We start from the raw sequence: 14,078 nt of genomic DNA on the forward strand, positions 1-14,078 counted from the left end.
GGTTCATGAATAAAGACAATGTTGGCGTTTCCTGTGAAAGGGGGAATGGATTTTCAGTCCAGTGGAATGCTTTGAGATCAAATATATCAAAATAAAGAGCTGTGGCTTTCTGAAGATACATGAATCAATATATAGTTCACTCAGCTCCTGGTAGACAGTAGTAGTGTCTCATGGATGTGAAGACAAAGATTAAGGAGTCACAGGGGGTAGGAATTCCACTAGGCTTCCTGCCCCTCTACTCCTCAGTGGTCACACTATGGGTTCCTGGGCCTGCACTCTCTTGGCATTTGGCTGGATTCCTTGTTCAGACAGGCAATCCTGGTGAAATTGCACTGGTGAAATTGCCCAAATAAGGGTGCTCCCTCACTGCCCTTAGTTCACTGATGCATAGTAACTAGGACCTATGTAACTTGTGGTGCTTCAGATTCTTGGTCCTTAAAGAGGCCCTAGGAAATGTGTGTCTTATAGTAACTCATCAGAGCATGCCACTGGCTACGGTCCATAGTAACCCCTTAGAAAACCCCACTGGCTCAGTCCATAGTAACCCATTAGAGAATGCCACTGCTGGGACACTGTCTTCCTGTTTGAGTCCAAGGAATCCACTTCCTTCATACTTCTCAACAAGTTCCTCTGGTAAAGAAATGAAAGACTATTTCAGGCCATAGGTCTGAGTGTATCATACACCCTCAGCTGGCTTGGGGCCTAAGTTCTCATGAAGGTCTCAGGGGGTTCCCCACACTCACAGGTAGTAGATGTCATAGGGTTATTGTTTTAGAGTATAGGTTACTATTGAGAAGTGATCAACAACTTGTTTGTTATTTTACACAAGATAGCTAAGCACTGTTCTAGGTTAGCTGGGTTAGCATTATCATGAACTAAGTGTCCACTCACCCTAGGTGACAATTTTTAAAGGAATGCCACCCATGTGGACACTAAAGTTCTCATGCCAGAATAACCCAACTCTTCCTATCATTAAACATCCTTTTGTTTTTATGTCAAATATCAAATTCGTCTGAATTTCAGAAGCTCATTTTAATGACCAAGTGAATGTGCTTTATGAGTGGCCACCTGCTGAACTTCAGTCGTTGTAGCTTGGAGTCTCTCACTTGCATCCCCCTCACTGCTCACTAATTATCCCAAGCTAGAAATTTGATATGTCAGTCAGAGCATAGTCCCAGTGAGGTCCTTACTATTCGCTGTGTGTGGAGGTGTCGGGTTTTGTTGTCCTCTGAGGACTCACTAGAGGGAATCATCTCCTTTTCTCATTCGCACTTCTGTGGGCAGGAGACTATACTTGAGTGTTGTTGGGCTGAGGACGTCATTCCTGATTGGCTGGAGCCTTCTTTCCCTTAGTAGTACCTTGCTATGTAGGTAGGTCTTCACATAGGACAGCTTGCCACATGGCAGCTGGCATCCCCCAGAATGACCAAGACAGAAGTTCACAAGATGAAGGCTTTGTAACCTAACCTTAGGTCTTCTAACATATTTCTTCAGACATGGATGATTTTTTAGAATCATATTTACATGAGTATGAAGACCATGGAGTAGGATTGATACCATCTGTTCTGGAAGATGGCTGCATTCTGAGCTAGTTTCTTTGTCCTCTAAGATAAGAATACTGTTTGGTCCTATTAAAATCACCTTCACACACATTCTCCCATTTTTTAAGCCAGATGGCTCTTCTTCCATGTATTTAACTGCAGATAAATATTTGAAAAGAAAATCCACCTGTACTGAGCATGTTCTTATCGCCATTCCCTAAACAAAATGACTATTTATATAACGTTTACATTGGTAATTACCTATTATGAAAGGTGTACTATGAGTAATTATGTATTATGAGTAGGGGTGATTTAGAGCATATGAGAGGATGTAACCATGTTATATGCAAATGTCATGGCAATTTATATAAGAGACTAGACTTGGGGATCCTGGGGGTGGTTCTTCATGGATGCAGGTAAGAAATGTGTTCATAGATGGTCACTGCATGCCAGGTTCCATGCTGGACACTGGGGAGACAATGGAAAGCAGGTACAGATGGTAAGCATGACTTCTTTCTTCTGACCTAGCTCTGTGGCCTGCGTGGTACATTCAGAAGCTAGCTGGTGCCTGTGTGACCACAGGCATGGACAGGTCAGAGATGCTATACTACATGTCTGCTTTTCCCTGCAGCTGCCTCCATCCAGTACAGGCTGCAGCACCAGCTTGGTATCCCACCTCTGAACTCTTCAGGTTAGCCCATCCTATTGCCTTCTGAATGATGGAGCCCCTGATGGTCAGGTCCCTTGGAGAGGAATGATGAGCACAGTAACATCAGATAATGCAAAAAAAAAAAAAAAAAAAAGCTGGCTGGCAACAATAAACAAAATATGTCCTCCTCAATATTATTATTCTGTACCCTTGTTCAGGCAGCTACAGATGAGACGCTTTACTGCAGAATCATCCCTCTGTGGCTGGGTTGATGGGAACTGGGTTAAAGATTTTTCTTGCTTCCTCCACCTTTACAGTTATCATAAGCTCCTTTCTTAAAACCATGACTCATGGCCAGGTGGTGGTGGCACACACCTTTAATCCTAGCACTTGGGAGGCAGAGGCAGGCAGATCCTGTGAGTTCGAAGCCAGTCTGGTTTACAGAACGAGTTCCAGGACAACCAGGACTGTTATACAGAGAAATCCTGTCTTGAAAACTAACCAAACAAACAACAAAAGCACAATGCATTTCATTACAGAAACTTTAACTTTTCTTAAAAGCGTATCTCGTTTCCTTACAGAAACTTGAACCCACCAGCCCTGGTTCTTTGTTTCATAGGTGGTTTGGCTCATGTATTGCTGATGTCAGTCCTCTCCAGGAGTAGGATGATAGTGACAGTGGTGATTAGGAAGGCAGATCCCATCCCCAAGCTCTTTTGTTCCACAGGATCATAGCCTTTCTCTGCTGTTGTGGCATGCATTGGCTATAGGGGCTACAGAAAGACAATTTGGCCAAGGCTGCATTTTCTAGCTCATTACATCAGCCGGTCTCCAATGCCACGTGATAGATCACACATCAACAACTGTGCTGAAGTTGGGCTTCTCTTCCTCCTATCAGGTGAGGTAAAGTCCCAGTAGGATTGTGAGCAGTGCCCCACTGCCACCATGGCTGACTCCCAGCAGGACTCCTTTTGACAGGATGGGTATGTCTACCCTTAGTCTGCTGTGCAGCTGTGCACAAAAGTGCTGAGAACTGGGGTCTCCTGGAATCCTGTATCACTTCTTGTGGTACAGATAAGAGTTGTATTCTCATTTTGCCCTTCTCTCCATGGCCAATAAAGAAATAATTAAGGAAGTCAGAATGTCCACTCTTCACCACAATGTGGTGAGATGTGGGGGTTGAGGAGGAGCCTGTAGTGAAGGCAGGCCCTTTCGCCAAAGTTCCTCAGGGCTTTCTAGCATGCAGGCTGTAGGAAGTCATTTCCCCTGGTAGGCTTACTTTCTGTCTGCCCCTTTCTGATATTTACCTAGCTTTGTCATGATTTTCTTCTTCTCTTTCTTTCATCCTTCAACACACAAAGTCCTTCCCTATACTGTCATTTTTCCTATAATCCCATGTCATCTGTGCATACCCCCTTGTGGTAGTTTGAATGTAATTGGCCCTCATAATCTCATATGTAGTGGCACTATTAGGAGGTGTGGCTTTGTTGGAGTAGGTGTGGCCTCGCTGGAGGAAGTGTGTCACTGTGGGGGCAGGGTTTGAGATTTCCTATCTTAGGATACCACCCAGTATTTCAGTTAACTTCCTGTTGCCTGCAAGATGTGGGACTCTCAGCTACTTCTCTGGCACCATGTCTGTCTGCATGCTGCCATGCTTCCCACAGTGATGACTGAGCCTCTGAAACTATAAGCAAGCCACCCCAATTAATTGTTTTCATTTATAAGTGTTGCAGCAATAAAAACCCTAAGACACCCCTCATCCTGTCTGAGAGAAATCCCCTTCCATACTTCGGATCTTTGGTTTCCCACACCCATAGTCCTGCTTTAAGCCCCTCTCACTCTGCTGAGTCTGTGGCTAGAGATCCTGCAGAAGACAGTGAAAGTGGATGGCAGCCCCATACTGAGTCAGACAGAGCTTCTGTGAGTATATGGGGAAAGCCCCAAGAAGTGGAAACTGGACACAGTTATTTAGAAGATGGCTATCAGCTTCAAGTGGGTGGGTGTGGATGCTTGATGACCTCAGTTCCCTCAAATATTGCACCCTCTTCTGCTTCATGGCTTCATGGCTTTTATGAAAGTCATATTTTAATCCAATCATATCTTTAAGACTGGCAGATGTGTGGTTGAGGATTAGATATTTACTCAAGACATCTCCAGAAAATATAACTGCTATAGACAGGTGTAGAGGTGTGTGAGGGCTATTCTTGGTTGTCAACTTGATTATATCTGGAATGAACTATAATCCAGAAGTGGAGGGCACACTTGTGGTCCAGGTCCTGAGACTGGATGACACACACATTTAATCCAGACCTTGAGGTGGGAAGGCACACCTTTATTATGGGCCACTCCTTCTTCTGGAAGTTCAATGGAAGAAGGAAGGGATTGCTCATTCTTTGCCTGTTTGTCCTCTCCTTGCAACCACATCCATTCTTTCACTGGCATTGGAGCCTGTTTCCTCTGGATTCCAGCATATTCAGAGGACCAGCTGAGACACCCATCCTCATGGGCTGGGCAGATATTACATTCTTGAACTTTCCATTTCACAGCTAGCCATTGTTGGATTAACTGGACTGCAGCTTTTAAGTCATTCCAATAAATTCACACACACACACACACACACACACACACACACACCACACACACACACACACACACACACACACACACACGAGAGAGAGAGAGAGAGAGAGAGAGAGAGAGAGAGAGAGAGAGAGAGAGAGATCCAGTCTATTAGTTCTGTGACTCTAGAAAATCCCAACTAATACATGATGCATGACTGTTATCCCAGGATGCTGGGAGAGGAAGATCTCTAAATTGAGGCCAACCTGGACTACATAGTGAGGCCCTGTCTCAAATAAATAAATAATCAAATAAACAACTTCTTATAAAAAGGCAAACAACCCAATAAAAAACTAAGAGGACCTTAATACATATTTCTCCAAAAAGATGTACAAATGGCCAACAAGTGCATGAGAATACTATTCATGATTAAGAAAATGAAACTAGAAAGAAAAAATTCAATCACCAGAGGTCATGTTACTATGCTGACCTATGCTGACTCAAGGACCATGATGGTGTTTGTGGTTGGTGCTGGGGTTCAGGGCCATGTGGATGTCCTTGGCCACTGCTGCTAGCTGAAACCATGTTGATATCTGTGGGCGGTGCTGCTCCCAGGAGCCTTGTTGATGTCCATGACCTGTACTGCTACTGGAGACCAAGTTAAGTTCCATGCTCCATGCTGACTTCAGAGACCATGTAGGTGTCTGTGTTCTGTGCTGTCATCAGAAGTCATGTGGAAGTCCATAATCCACACAGTCGCTTTCTTTAAATGACAAAGAAGCTTCTCCTGCAATGATTTCAATGACTGGCAGTTGAGAATGAGAGACATAGAAGACTTTTGTGCCAAAAGTCATTCTGAGTCTGCCTGTCTGTCTATCTGTCTCTCATATATATATATATATATATATATATATATATATATATATATATGAATTTATTGGAATGACTTAAAAGCTGCAGTCCAGATAATCTCCTCACACCCACACATCCACATGCCCCTCATACTCCCCCCTAAAGAAAGAAAACAGTTTAGACAGGAAGCCATTGAAGAGAATTCCTAAAAATTGTTATAGGGATGCTGAAGAATATCCCTTTACAGTTGATGGCTTCTGGTGGAGGGTGGCTGGGGGTGGGGAAGGATTTAGGTTTCTTTAAGGTGCTGGCCACTGGGAGTTTGACCATGCTCCAGTGAGTGGTCTTGGTTTTCTTTTCTTCTTTTTTTCTTTTTTTCTGGGAGGAAGTTATAAGGATTGGGGATGGTGGACATAGGAGGACTAGGAAGTTAGTGCGATCAGAGTGTATTATGTGAAATTACCAAACAATTGATAAAAATATTATGTTGGAAAAAATAAAAATAAATCTTTAAAAAGAAAGGCCAAAAAATGTAACTTTCTTGGGTTTCTATTGCTGTGAAGAGACACAGCAACTCTTATAAAGGAAGCCGTTTAATTGGGGCTGGCTTACAGTTTCAGAGGTTTAGTCCCTTATTATCATGACGGGAAGCATGGTGGAGTGCAGGCAGACATGGTGCTGGAGAAAGAGCTGAGAGTTCTTACATCTTGTTTCACAGACAGCAGAAGGAGACTTTGTACCACAATGGGCATACCTTGAACATACATGAGAGCTCAAAGTCCATCCACACCGTGACACACTTCCTATAATGCCACTTCATATGAGCCAAGCATTCAAACACATGAGTCTATTAAGGCCATTCCTATTTAAACCACCACAGCAACAAAAACTACAATGAAATGACATCTCATATCAACCTCAACAATTGTAACAACAACAACAACAACAACAACAAACAAACAAACAAAAAAACAGAAAAGAGAAAAGCCCAGTGAGTAGTAAAGAAATCAGAACCCTTTAATGTGTCTAGGAAGAATGTGAAGTGCTAAAAATAGTTTGGCATTTCTTCAGAACTAACTAAAATTACTCCATGACTTGTTGGTTCCATGCTTCTCAAAAGCAGAGAGAGGTAACTTGGACAGGTGCTTCTGTGCCTATTGCAAGATCATTTCTAATAGGCCTGAGTGGAAGTATCCTATAGCAAAGAGAGGACTCCAAAGGGCCAGTGTGAGTATAGGCTCTGCATGGAGGGAGTCAGAAGTTGAGTTCTGTGGGCCATTTACTAAGAAGGTGGCCATGGGCAAGTCTTAATGCTTTAGACAAGCTCACAGTCCTCTTGGCTTTCTTGCCCAAGAGGCAGTGCAGTGGAGTTGTAAGAGTCCTGGATCTGAGCTGCTTGAGTGGACCCAACTTCTGTTTGACCCTGTCTGTCAGACTTTGGGTGAGTGCTCATGTCCCTTGCTCTCAACAGCTGAATGCAAACAATGCTGCTTCTCTTGTTGGGGTTTTGTTACAGTTGGTTGAATAATTTTGTGTAACACCCTTCACATGTAAGTGCTCAGAAACAGATTTTATGAAAAGAAGGGTGGGGCAAGAGGGGATCATTTCAGAGGATAGAAGCAACAAATGGGCTTCTTGTCAAATTAAAGAGAAATACATTAAAATGTTAAAGCAAAAATTTCATGCTTTCGTAGTACTTCTAGTGCTGTGACAGAACACTATGACCAAAAGCAACTTGGGGAGCAATGGGTTATTTTAGTTGACACTTCCCGGATATCTGTTTATCCCTGAGGGAAGGGAATCAGGCCAGGAACTCAAGGGGAGATCATGGAGGAATGCTGCTTATTGGCTTACTCCTCTTGGCTTGCTCAGCCTGCTTCTTAATATGATCCAGCACCACATGCCCCTCTGGGCACCACCTACAGTGAACTGGATCCTTCCACATCAATCACCAATCAAGAAAATGCCCTAAAGACTTGCCTATGAGCCAATCTGATGGAGATATTTTCTAGGTTAAAATTCTGTCTTCCCAGGTGATTCTCGATTGTGTCAAGTTGACATAAAATTAACCAACACACACACACACACACACACACACACACACACACACACACACACACAATTACAATGTCTTTATTCCTCCCATTTTTATATTTATTTTAATTTTATGTGTGTAAACGGTTTGCTTGTATTGCTTGTATGTATGTAAGTGCACCACATGAGTGCAATGGCAGAGGAGGCCAGGAGACAACATCAGAACTGCCCTCTCCAAACCGGAGTTACAGATGGTTGTTAGCTGCCATGTGGTTACTGGGAACTGAACCTGGATCCACTGTGAGGGCAGCAAGTGCTCCTAACCAGTGAGCCATCTCTCCAGCCCCACTATTTCCCCAAATCTATAGACTTTGCAAATTCCAGGTAAATTTATTGAAAATGACATTTTCATCTTCTTTTCCATGCACCTGTGCCTATACATATGTGCAGTTGTATATGTGCACGTTCATGTGCTGTGAGCATGTGGAGGCCAAAGTCAACTGTGTCACTTCTCAGAAGCTGTCTACCTTATATTTTGAACAGAATCTTTTCCTGGTCCTCTAGCTTTCCACCCGGGCTAGGCTGGCTGGCTATGGAGCCCCAGGATCCTCCTGTCTGACACTGCCTTCACAGAGCTGGGATTACAAGTGCAGGCCAGCCTCTGGGTGGGTGTTGGGAATCAAACTTGGGGCCTCTCAAACTGGTATAACAATCACTTCACTTAACTAAGACATCTCCATCTCCTTTCTAACTCCTGCCCAGGTGTGTGTGTGTGTGTGTGTGTGTGTGTGTGTGTGTGTGTGTGTGTGTGTGTGTGTGTGTGTTTCTGATGTTCTGCTTATCCTAACCATTTTTAAAGTTTGCCTAAGCAGTTATTCACATTGGCTAGTGAAGGGTCAACGAAAAATGTTTACAACAAAAGATTGTTTTGAATTTGCAAAACTGTTCATGACAGGCAACACTCCTCAGTCTCCTGAGACTGAACATTTTGATAATAGTTGTTTGGTTGTCCCTAAGACTCTTGCCACCCCCAATATCATGTGCTGGTTTGCATGCTACCTCTGCAGAGTATGAGTGAGTCAGGTGAGCGTGGTGAAGCATCAGTCCTATGATTTGGTTGCTAATCAGCTATGAAACAACAGAGGAAATTATCCTGAGTGAACTTGACTTCTGGAAGATAATAACACATTAGAAGACTTTTATGGCTGGGACAAAGCAAGCTGTTTGGTTGCAATGGGTTCTGTGAGAACAGCCATGTGGCAAATCCCAGAGGGCAGTCTCTCACTACTAAGAGTGGCCCATGTGGGCTCAAGGAAGAAGGGCCCTCTGTGCCATCACAGCTGCAGGGAATGAAATGTGGCCAATAGCCTGAGTATCACTGGAAGTTGGTCTTTACATAGTCAACCCTGACCCTAGCTTCATGAGGTCCTGAGCAGGGGACCACGCTGAACCTCTATTGAACTTCTGCCCAAGGAAATTGGAGGTAACCAGCACGGCTTTAAACCCCTAGGTTCTTGGTAATTCTTATGCACCAACCAATAGAAAATTAATGACCTCTTTTCCACTCTGAAATAAAATTCAAAGGTAAACAGTCTACTTATACATATATTTTAAAGATATGGTAAGATATAATGTGGAAAAGAAAGGAAATTCTAAAAAGAGAAATGCATATGCACTTATATGTAGTTAGACTTTTTTTGGATCACCAGTTACCAAATAATAATATGGAGACTTCTTATTAATTATGAATGCTTGGCTTTAGTGTAGGCTTGTTCCCAAATAGCTCTTATAACTTAAATTAACCTGTTTCCGTTAATCTATGTTCTGCTACATGGCTTTTTTAACTTCTCCTCCATTCTGTAGGTCTGACTCCCTGTGCATTTCACTGGCTTAAGCCTGCATACTTCAGATTCTTCCTGAGTGCTACTTTCTTCCTGGAAGTCCCACCTATTCTCTCCTGCATAGCTATTGGCCATTCAGCTCTTTATTAAACCAATCTTAAATTGTTTTGGCAGGAACAGATCTTCACAGCATACAAAAAGATTAACCCATAATACTTATATTTCAATAATACAGTGCCAAGGTACACCCACACTTGAAGACCTGTCAAAGAGCCAGATGCACACACCTGTACATGGAAGCACCCCAGCAATGCTTGTGGAGGACTTTCCTGGGAGCCTTGCCCCCCAGCAGCCTGTAGGGGTCTGTAAAAGATGGAAAGTATAAAAGTCAATTGTCATCTAGAGCAGTGGGTGTCAACCTGTGGGGCACAACTATTGGGACATAAATTTATTTATTTTTGCTACTGAGTAGTGTCTCAGTTCCTAAGACCATTGGAAATATGTGTTTGCCTATGGTTGCTACCCATTGGTTGAGAAATGCTGAACTAGAGGCGCCCTCCAAGCAGTGGGCCTTGACTATGAATTAATTTTAATTATGCATTAGAGGAAAATGGATCAGGAAACCTCTGTCTCCCCAGTAACATCAGAATACATTCATTTTCAAAATGCTCCCCAGAGAAAGCCTCTCATCTCCTGTTACTGCCTAAGAGAATCAAAGGGATATGCTGCTTCCAGCCCAGCTGCTGATGTGGGCTTGTGTTGGAAGTTCACAGTGTGTTCAGCTGTGTTCTGTCTCCATTCACCGTGTAGTCCCTGTTCTCCACTGTCAAGCTTGTTCCTTTTGAAACCCACACAAAAGGGAACATTCCTGCTTCAAGCCAGAAATGCAAAAGTCATGTCATCGAATTCACTGGTCACACACAGGCAAGTGTCACATCATCTTTTGCCTTGAAAACAAAAAGAATACCTTGTTGATACTTCACTGGACAACAGCTTCACTGCTGAGCCACTTTCTCCCCAGGACGTGTGCACACCGCGTGTTTTCTCTGCCCCATTATCACAGAAAGAAGAAGCAATGCTGTGGATGTGAGTCTTGTGGAAGAAAGTTTTTAGACTGAACAAGAGTGGCCACACACACTAGGTTCTAGAAAGCTCTCTGACCTTAAATGCATTGATTTTATTACACTCTGGACACATTCATTAGTACAAAGCAGTCTAGTGACATTCCTGACAGTTGCCAGAGAATTCTCAGCTGTGGAGGGTATCCCGTGTCTTGTGGGACATTTAACAGCATCCTTGCCCTCCACCTACTAGGATAGTTTATCCACCACTGGCCATCATGGTAATTAAAAAAAATGGTTACCAAAGATCCTTTGAGAAACAAACCACACACCTCCGGCTGAGTGAACATTTATGAAATTACATATTAACAGGGTGACAACCAGGCTAGAAAAATATTCCCAGAGAGGGCAGTGATTGCACTGAACCACTTATTGAACACATGGAACATATAAAGCAAATATTGATGAGGAGCATTTAAAAGCAAGAACTCTGGGGCCTGGAGTGCACATTAAATACTCCACTCAATGTGGGGTAATAACCATCATCAATTAAGTGAAGGGCTCTTGGTTGAAGTTGGGCTGCAGCAAAGAGGGGAGGCAGATTTCCCAATACTGTGAAAGCTTTTAGATATTCTTTAAAAGACAAAAACTCAAAAAGGTCATAGGCAGAGGAACGAGGGGTGAGAAAGAAAGGGCTGAGGGCAAGAAAATGGGGTGGGTTTATCAAAATCTGTGTAATGAGGAGCTGGGAGGCAGGCTGGGGAGACTGAGGTCACTGAGGCAAGGGTTGAATGCTTGCCTAGCAGGTGTGAATCCCTGGATACCATCCCTATTACCACAAAACAACCCAAGCTAGCAAACAGATAGACAAAACAAACCACTGCAAAATTCAGGAAGAAATAAGTGAACCTGGGAAAGACAGGCTGGTCAGACCTGCTGTAATAAGTGAAATGGAAAGCAATAAAGGAAGACACCTATGTCAACTTTGCCCCCCCCACATCATCATGAATATGCAGGCATATATTCATATATACTACTTACACATACACAAATAAATATTATGTAAAAATAATCAAAAGGAAAATTTAACTTTATATTATATTTAGTCATGCTTAGATTTCTTTAGGAGACTCAAAGATTAAATGTCAAAAGTCTATTTTTTTAATCATTTCATATTTGGGTACTAAAACTCCGGCTCAGACTGAATTGCTCTGAGGCTTGTTGTGTGTGTTTATCTTGAGCGGATGGAAGAGTCTTCAGTTCATGACCACAGACCACCTTATGAGCCAAGCTCTAATAATTTTTTTACCCCCACTTTGTCATATAAATGAGATTGAAATGTCTTCTTCAGGATCATTGCTTTGGAGGGCTGTGCTGGCTAGTTTTGCGTCAATTTGACATAAGTTACAGTCATCTGAGAGAAGAGAGCCTCAATTGAAAAAATTCCACCATAAGATGAGGCTACAGGCAAGCCTATAGGGCATTTTCTTAATTAGCAATAGATGAAGGAGGGCCCAGCCCATTGCAGGTGATGCCATCCCTGGGCTGGGTGGTCCTGGGTTCTATAGGAAAGCAGGTTGAGCAAGCCATGAGGACTAAGCCACTAAGCAGCACTCCTCCATGGCCTCTGTACCAGTTCCTGCCTCTAGGTTCTTGCCCTCCTTGAGTTTCTGCCCTGACTTCCCTAAGTAGACGATGATTCAGGATATGTAAGCTAAATAAACTCTTTTCTTCTCATATTTCTGTAACGATAAATCTTTCCGCCAAAAGCTGCCTGAACCCCACTGCCGCATGTGAGCTTTTCGTCAGCCCCCTGCCTGAGTTAGGCCCAAATGAATACACAGAAACTTGTATTAGGTACAATGCTGCTTGGCCAATGACTAGGACTTCTCATCTGCTAGCTCAGTCTTAACTATCATAAATCTATATATTTTATAAGACTTATATTATTGGTCGCCTTATTGGCGTCCCTCCTTGCCGGTAGATCACATTGTGCTGCTGGAGCAGGAGCGGAGGGGAAAAGAAGGAACTTCCCGTTTCTCCTTGCTCAAATATGAGTCTCCTTGCTATGTCACCTCCTGTCTGGATCATCATCACTTCTCTACTACATTTCCCAGAATCCTCTTTGACTCCTAGTCCTGCCTAACTTGCTGTTTCATTGGCCAAACAGTATTTTATTTAACAGTCAATAAGATAAACATACACAGTACATTCCCCATCATCTCCTCTTTTCTGTGTAAATAAAAAGAAAGATAACTTATCTTTTATAATAACTGAAGAAAACTATAACCATAACTATCTGTCTTCAACTCTATCAAATAACACAGAAGGATAATATATAAACTCTATAATTGACAGGACATCTTGCTACCTGGACAGTCACCCAAAGCTCCTCTGTAACGATGGGGCTTCCATCTTCAGCCCATAGGCCATAGTGTGTCTGGCACACTTCTCCATTTCAACAGGAACCCTTCAGTACTATCTTGTTTCGTAAGTTCAGCAGTCACTTTCTTGTGGGTCCTGTATGCCCAGTTTATAGAGCAACAAACAGTCCAGGCAAGAGCATTTCTTGTCCAAATGGCTAATCTTGCCATGTTGAAAGCAAACTCCATACCGAGTTTCTTCGATGCTCATCCTCCTTTCTGACATAATTGGTGTGCCAGGAGCAGTTGTGTCTCATTGCCAAGAAAAGCCCTAAACCATTTAAATGCCATATTTCTGTAGGTCTTTGAAAGGTTTGAAGAATACCTATCCATCTCAAATACATCTCTATATCTAGAAAACCTAACTAATCTAATTATAAGTTCTGACTATTATAGGTAAAAGATCTGTATAAACACAATACCTAAATAAGAGGAGACATATTCATATCACAAAATTTGTTGGGAGCTGCAAAGTACCGTGCCCAAAAGATGGCGCCGGTTTCTGCCTTCCGCCAGCCCGACAGCGAGTGCTCTCTGTGGTAAACAACTCCTAATTTGGTAAAGGTCATGTATCCTCTTAGTTCTGCTTGGAGACAACCAATCCTGGCGCACCACGTAGGGTTAGGTGATTGGTAGATGTAGACTATATCAGGCCCCGTCTTCCTCTACCTGGGGCTGCCATTTCACTGTAAAGCAAGGTTCCCAAACAAAACTGTGTGAAGAAGATTCCTCGTCGTTCTTGCTGGTCAAGGGTGGACGCGACAAAAATTGACCTTAAAGTTGTATCAATAAATTAAAATCTATACCAATGGAAAGTATTCATTCCTATATCCTAGTCCCCTTTTCTTTCTTTAATAAGAGATTGACTATGTTCATTATCATTTATAACTAACCCCATTTTTAAATGAAAACAAACATTTAAAAACAATGTTTGGGAATATGGGCGTCATTCTTTCTAAACTGCTTCCTGCTGATTGGGGACGATGTTCATATACCATAGGGATCATGATAAAACATAGAAACCTGACCAAGTCCTTGTTTTTGTACTCTGTAAGGCTGTATCGTTTCAGCTTCAGGGGGTCTTGCTTGATCAAACCGTATTAGTCTGGAAGGAATCA

This window comes from Cricetulus griseus, assembly GCF_003668045.3.
Source record: "Cricetulus griseus strain 17A/GY chromosome 1 unlocalized genomic scaffold, alternate assembly CriGri-PICRH-1.0 chr1_0, whole genome shotgun sequence".
NCBI lineage: Eukaryota > Metazoa > Chordata > Mammalia > Rodentia > Cricetidae > Cricetulus > Cricetulus griseus.